This window comes from Pseudopodoces humilis, chromosome 6 (genome assembly GCF_049639895.1).
Source record: "Pseudopodoces humilis isolate 2021_Gansu_Grassland_sample_001 chromosome 6, ASM4963989v1, whole genome shotgun sequence".
In the NCBI taxonomy this organism is placed as follows: Eukaryota; Metazoa; Chordata; class Aves; order Passeriformes; family Paridae; genus Pseudopodoces; species Pseudopodoces humilis.
Window position 1 is genome coordinate 63,894,921 of NC_142205.1, and position 7,643 is coordinate 63,902,563.

General features: G+C 36.0%; 1 long non-coding RNA gene across 1 annotated transcript; it reads left to right on the top strand.

Annotated features, from left to right (window-relative positions):
• The first annotated feature begins 1,409 nt into the window (after nucleotides 1-1,409).
• LOC148184211 (uncharacterized) lies at nucleotides 1,410-5,181 on the top strand. Its single transcript, XR_015772636.1, has 4 exons — nucleotides 1,410-1,474; nucleotides 4,676-4,788; nucleotides 4,871-4,970; nucleotides 5,074-5,181. It is a non-coding gene; the product is annotated as an uncharacterized LOC148184211 (long non-coding RNA).
• Nucleotides 5,182-7,643: the final 2,462 nt, after the last annotated feature.

A 7,643-nucleotide genomic window follows, 5' to 3' on the forward strand; every position in this document is an offset into this window, starting at 1 on the left:
AAATATACAGATAAATACACACATTACTATATCCTTTGGACTCAGCCATGCTAATTCATAATTCTGACTGCAGGATTCTCCAGTCTATTAATGATCAGACTGAATAAATGCAATTAACATCTACTTTATGTGACAGAAAAAAATTTGATCTTGTCTAATTCAACTTTTCAATCTATACACTGTTTATCAATCTGCAAGTTTGATTCATTGGACTAACTGGTGCAGAATAAATACTTTTTAAAATTATGTGATGTGAATATTTTGTAACAATAACAACCAGTGGCTAAAGCAGTAACAGAATACTTGTATTTTCAATATACTAAGACAACGCATGGAAAACAAAAGGATTTCCAGAAACCCTTTCTGGTGATGTATTGAGGTCACTGTGAATCTGCTTTTGGCAGTACCAGGGTAATATCTGAAAATTCCTAACTTATGTGTTTTGAGGAAAACAAAAATAACTGATTAAATAATTCTTGTGGCTAGCCAAGCTCATCTAAGTACTCCTAGTAACTTACAGCCCTGCTTATCACTGCTGCTCATTTTGGACTGCTTAGATGATAAACATTCCCTCCACCCTCCTGCTCACTGAAGAACCGGTGATTTGTTTGAATTCCATCTCTAGTATCATTTTTAGGTTTTAAAAGTGACCTTCTATTTCTGTTTTGACCATTCTTTTTGATCTGTCCACTTCATTGTTCCTCTCAACTTTCGATGCAGTCCTTAAGATTTTTGTTCCTCAGGGCAGTAAAAGCAGAGTGTATAATTTCAGTTTCTTCAGGAAAAAAGAGAAATTAAAACGACAAGCATAGAGAACTTAATTATATTGCTTTATGTTTGACACTGTACAGCTTGTTCATGTACACAGAAAATATCTCCAGCCTCAATCTATTCAAAGATATTAAATAGGAATAATTTCCTTATCTCAGTATTTGTAAAAATTTAAAACATGAAAGACGGCTCTGCAGTGCAAAAAAGAATTTAAATCAATATTTTGTATAAAAATAAATTATGTCAGCCTGGTATGTAATAAATAAAATACACGTTAGGTAAAAAAACACAACTTAGCAGCGTAGCAGCATGAGCAATGTCAAATTGCTGCTACCTTCCCACAGCTGCTCCAGCTGGGGCACTTTGGGCAGGCACACAACAGTCACTCAGCCCACACACACACGGATAGCTTGTCAGTGAGAAAAGCAGGAAAGGTCTCTGTGTGGAGTTCTGAAGGGGTTTGTTAGATCCACTCTTTGAAGGAGTCCAGGGACAAAGACAAGCAGCAAGGGAGGTTCCAGGATTATATAAGGGAAGGAGGGGGCAGATCAAAGGGTCAAGGGCCAATGGGAAAAGGGAACAGTGGTGCATAGCAAGGTTAAAGAAACCAGGGGAACCAATAGGAAAACAGGGGTGGACCACTGCACCAGACTGGGGCCAGTGGGGAAACAAGGAAGGGAGAACATTCTAGGGGAAAGTACAGGTAAGGTGAATGGGGGCTGAACTGGGTGACAACAAGCTAATGGGAGAATAAACTTAACAACCATTGTCTAAGTCTGCAATGACCTAAGAGGGGAGGAGGCCTTCCCTCACCCCAAACTCGGGAGACACTACTTGTTGCCTGCTTTCCAAGACTGGGTTACGGAGATTTTCGTCTTAGTTCCCCACACCTCCATGAGCAGTATGGCATTCCTTGAACTAAATGTAGAAATAATACAATTTATTTTCATTTCTAAAAAATCTCTAATTGCTATAGTTTTAAATAGAGAGACTTGTGTAAGCAAAGAAAATAATTAGTCTGTAATGCATACATGACCTGGAATAAATAAATAATGGTAATGACAGGTGGGAAGACACAAATAATGCTGCAGTGTTGACAGCAATTGCTCCACCTTTGGTTTTAATTTGTTTTAAAACAATGAGTTTACATTCTAAATGAAAGCAGCAAGCTTCTTTTTTTTTTTTTTTCCTCTCCTGAGAGTGGAGTAATTCTTAAAATGCAACAACGTATGGCATGAAAGAAGCCATCAGGATGAAAAGGAATTAATTTTCCCTGTCTCACTGTACTCACTGGAGCAGCCTCAACAATTTATTCTGCTGGGTTTTTCCCTTCTCTGGGTTTTACATTTACACATGAGTTCAGCATCTTTCTAGCTGATGAAAAAAGAATGTATAAAGGGAACACTTTATTTCTGTTTGAACATGAAAGGTCTGTGACACACGGCTGCTTTTTCTAGCATTTGGTCAATATCTGCAATAAACAACAGCTGGCAGTTTTTTGAGAGGGTCCAGTAGGCTCTGTGTAACCAGGATTTGCTAGACAACTTTTCCCTTTAATTTACGCCTATAATAAACCATTTTTTAATCAATAGACATGGCCAATAGACTTGTTTTTTGTTGTTGTTTTTTTTTTTTCTAGGCAGGAGTCAGGAGATAGGATGAAATATTTTAATATTAATAACATTCAGTGTATATAAATACAATTTGACCTAGGTAAATGCCAAAAGAAATTTGAAAGCAAAAGCAATATATAACTTCTATAAAAATATATTACAGCCAGTACTGTATCAATATTTTTTAGATGTTTTAAACTACTCTTTTTGTGAGAGCTATGGATGTACAGGGGGAAAATGGTCAGTTATTCCTTGTTTGGTCAAGGTTTGTTACTTTTCCAGTGTCCTTGTTCACTTAATTGGATAAAGCTTTTAAAAACAAGGCTATTATTTCAAATTTTATATTGCATAAAGCAGAATAACATGGAAAATTCTAATGAAAATGGAAATTGGTAAAGCAGTTTACAGCTGGAAAAGGTGTGAGAATATCAGTTTCAGACTTGTTGAGCAAGTATTAACCACAAGGATCTCAAGAAATCTGCGTTTTTAGCAGAAAACTGCCTTTTTAGTTTAAATATGTCTCAGTGTAGTGCAGAAGATGAGAGAAAAATTCTCATTTCTCAACAGAGAAGGCACAACATAACTTTACAACTAATTATTAAAAAGAAGACACAGTTAGAAATACAATTACTTGATACCTTCACCTTAGGATCATTACTGCCAAGGTAGACAAATAACACAATTACTTTCATAAGAAGTTCTTATTTTGCTGAATTAACAGAAACTGGTAGATGTACAATTTAATATGCAAATTGAAAAAGGGACTTGTAGAATGGCAAGATTTCCCCTTTTAGTTGTGTGTCCTCATTATTTTAAAAGGAATCTAGATACATATCTTGAACTTAACTAATCTTTCTCTTTCTTTCTCTCCTTCTTTCTTTCTCTCCTTCTTTCTTTCTCTCCTTCTTTCTTTCTCTCCTTCTTTCTTTCTCTCCTTCTTTCTTTCTCTCCTTCTTTCTTTCTCTCCTTCTTTCTTTCTCTCCTTCTTTCTTTCTCTCCTTCTTTCTTTCTCTCCTTCTTTCTTTCTCTCCTTCTTTCTTTCTCTCCTTCTTTCTTTCTCTCCTTCTTTCTTTCTCTCCTTCTTTCTTTCTCTCCTTCTTTCTTTCTCTCCTTCTTTCTTTCTCTCCTTCTTTCTTTCTCTCCTTCTTTCTTTCTCTCCTTCTTTCTTTCTCTCCTTCTTTCTTTCTCTCCTTCTTTCTTTCTCTCCTTCTTTCTTTCTCTCCTTCTTTCTTTCTCTCCTTCTTTCTTTCTCTCCTTCTTTCTTTCTCTCCTTCTTTCTTTCTCTCCTTCTTTCTTTCTCTCCTTCTTTCTTTCTCTCCTTCTTTCTTTCTCTCTTTCTTTCTCTCCTTCTTTCTTTCTCTCCTTCTTTCTTTCTCTCCTTCTTTCTTTCTCTCCTTCTTTCTTTCTCTCCTTCTTTCTTTCTCTCCTTCTTTCTTTCTCTCCTTCTTTCTTTCTCTCCTTCTTTCTTTCTCTCCTTCTTTCTCTCTTTCATCAAGTAATGGCTTCTTACTGTAATTTCTACAAATTGAGAATTGAGGAAGGGAGTTAAGTGTTCAATTTACTTTGAAAGCCAGAGGGAGAAAAGTGTATTACACCACGTCTGAAATTCAAATGTTCACCCTCACACTGTGAAATAAATGCCAACTATATTTTAATTAACCCTTTTTATTAAAGGACTTTAAAGCATTTATGATATTTTTCATATAAAAAAAATTCTTTGGATTTTTTGGTAAAAAGATGTTGCCATCTAAAAGGTTCATATTCTTTTGGTAATTCTTATATATTAATCTGTCAGTTGAAGACTTTCAGTATTGCAACATTACTTTAGAATATTTTTAAAGACATTTATATCTAAAAAACAACTGAGGTTTGGCATATCGTTTTTAATGTTATATGACTCTAGAACCATACTGTGTTTGAAAACAGGTTTCAGGTTCACTGTAAGCTGCTTCTTCCTTTTAAAAGGATTTTAAAGTGTACTTTTACTGTGTATTAGTGAAAAAAACAAAGGACAACAAATAATTTCACAGACATATAATTGTCCCAAGGGACAGGTTTGGATATATGAGGATCCAGTGTTACTTCAAGCTTAGAGGATAAATTGTTATGTGAAATATGGCAGTCAGAATTTAGTCCTTGCTTCCCTGACTGCAAATTTTTCATTTCAGCATTTAATTTAATTTTGTTCATTTAAAATTGGAGTACATGCTGAAAGCTGATTTTCTTACATTACAGCTTGAATTATTAAGCTACAAAGAATAAGCAGTCTTTTTTTTTTTTTTTTAAATTAGGAGAATACCTAAGTTTGACCTGAAGACCAGACCTGAGGTCCAAAATGTCAGAAGCTTCACTTTTTTGATATCTGTTGATTCAACAAAATACCAAAACCTCTCTACATGGCAAGGTTCTTGATGCAATATTTGGAGATTGTTTTAAATGGCCTGCTGCCATTCTGACTGCTATTTTTACTGTACACCTTCCAACAGGAAAAGCTCTTGGGAAACACTACATCATCTTGTATTTCCTTAAGAGTCAGGTGTCCATTCCAAGTTACTGAGAGAGGATGCCCCTGGAAAACTACTGGAGGTAGGGAGGGACTTGTTTTCTCTCCTTAAGATACATGGTGTAGTGTTCTTATAAAACAAATCTGAAGGAAGAGGTCTGCTCTATTTTTCTTCTATTTTTCTAGATGCCCAGGACTGAGTTGAAGCTGGTGCTTAGGCATCCTGAGAGGTTTTTTTTTAGTCACCACCATTTTAAGACCATGAACAAATATGTGGAAGCACATACAGCAGACTTGATGTTCTGGTTCTTCCTTATGTCCTTACATCAAAATAGTGCATTCGTGGTGAAGCTCAGCCTTGAATAAAGCATCTTTAAAAAGATGTAGCCATGTGCTGTAAATCTGCTCAGTCTTCTACAAAGTTTTAATTAGATATGCTTAAAAGTCAATTTATCAATACCTGGAGATTCTTCTGGTCAAGAAGGAGAGATCTAAGCAGGTCAGGTGTCTCCAGACTTAGGCAGTAATTGAGTTGGATTTTAGGATTACAGGTAGATATCTAAGATTCCTCCTCAGGAATCGAGTTGCTTCTTTTCAAAAATGAAACTTGGATGAACTGGCCCTACCTACAACAACAGAAAGAATTTTGTGGAATATACTCTCAACAATGTTTTGAAATGTATGAATTTCCCCAACTGGCATTGGTAAAGGTTAGAACCAATCCAATCAAATGGGATACATATTTGAACTTTCTCTGTCAGATAAAAGTGCACATCACTGTGATTTGCGAGTTCAAAACTTTGGAGAAATACTTCACTTTGAAAAGTGTAGCACTTTAGCTTCCCCATCCCTGTCTCCAGATGTGTAACATGTACTACTGCCTTTCTGCAGACTCATCATCAGACAGTTAATAGAAAGGTGATGAAATAACGAGAATTAAAGAAGGAAAGTGCTGATAATTCTAGATAGCCAAAGAGTCCTAACAGTGCTCTAGCAACATCATTTATTTCATGATATTAGGAAAACCAGTAGATGGCAAATTTAAGATTAGTTATCAGTTGTGAAAAAAAAATTCCCAGGTTAGCAGCTTTTCAATAGCTACTATGCTCAGATATTTTCCCTTTTTTTTTATATTTGGTATATATTTTTATTCTTCACTATGACCTGATCCTTCTGGATACTGTTAGAATCTTCACAGCTGTAGGATATTTTCAGGCCAAAATGATAATAGGTGCAAAACTCCTCTTTAATTTTCTCCAACTGTTTTCAGTTGTCATGGGATCAGGTCTTGGGAGACTAATATTATTGGACCATGTATCCTTAGGTGACAAAGGCCTAGATCCTGGAAAACAGATCTCATTAATTAAGAACAAAAATATGAATTTCTGAAAATAATTCATGTTGCTGAAACTTTCAGAAGGTTAAAAGATATGGCTGCAAGAATACTTACAAAGACACCTCATCTCCCTCTCTGACCATTTTTCAAGCAATTGACCATAAAATAGCTCAGAATTGGAAGTTATGTGGCTTCATTAGTGGTAGTAAGGCTTTATTAATGCACCACTTCTCTTCAAGCTAATTAGCCCTGCTACACACCTTGAGTAATGTCCAGGCAGAAGTAACTGCAAATATTTACTCCATATGAAAATATTAGTAAGTACAGTAAAAAATAAATAAATAAATAAAATCATTTCAACGTGCCCTAGAGTCTTCTTTTATATAAAATCCTGTGTTGTTATCATCGAGTTCAGGCTACTCTTGCTGAGATCATATCTGTTACTTAAGTATAACCAGGGAGTGCCAGCTACCTCATGTATTACTAGCAATCTAAGAAGTAATGTTCTTGTCAGGAGGAACAGCTGCTCAATTCATCTTACTATGCCCAATCACAACCTTGTATAATAATGCTGTGCTCCTCCAGAGAGGAACAGAATGTTTCCTTTTGTCTTCATTTAGTGTTTGCCATTTCCCCTTTATAAATAATATGCTGTAGTTAGGAACCCTCATGCTGGTAAAATTAAAAAATTGTTTTCCTTTTGGCATCCAAGGACCTGCAAGACAACATGAAGAACTGGAGCATGCAATCCTTTCCAACAAGAAAAAGTTGAAAGCCTGCAGTTTAAGCTTGGCTACTAATTTGCCTTTTAAGAAATGACACATTTGTCTTCTACCACACATGCACTGTTCCTTGCTGTGGTGGTGTCCCTGCAATACCTGTGGGGAACCTACAGCCAGGGAAGAGGGGACTTTGAGATAATATATCTTACTCTGAGTATGCAGAGCTGCAAAGGAGGCTGCTACAACCCTGGCAGCCTCCAAGGAAATATTATTCATTATGTATTTACAGTTATTGGATTAAAACTCTGTAATGTGCTCTGTTCAATTAATAATAATACAGAGCAGAATGAGCTATGAGATGCATTGTGCCTTTTAAAAGATCTAATATAAGAAAAGACAAGCAGTTTGTCCTAATGAATGCATCTAATTGGTGCACTTTATTATAAAACACTGGAACAGCATTTTTCACGAGGCAGTTCTATTTGTAACAGGCTGTCTTCAGCACGTCAGGGTGTAATAAATGTGCTACAGACTAGAACTGCTGATTAGTATTTCTGGAAGCCCAGGAAGTTAGTAGAGATTTTTTGCCACTGCAGAAAGACCTTCCAAATCCTTACAGAGGGACCTGCAGCACTGTGATCCTTTAGGAATGCACCTATGGGATCGTTCTTTTGGAGCCAGCCCACTGGAAATGTGTG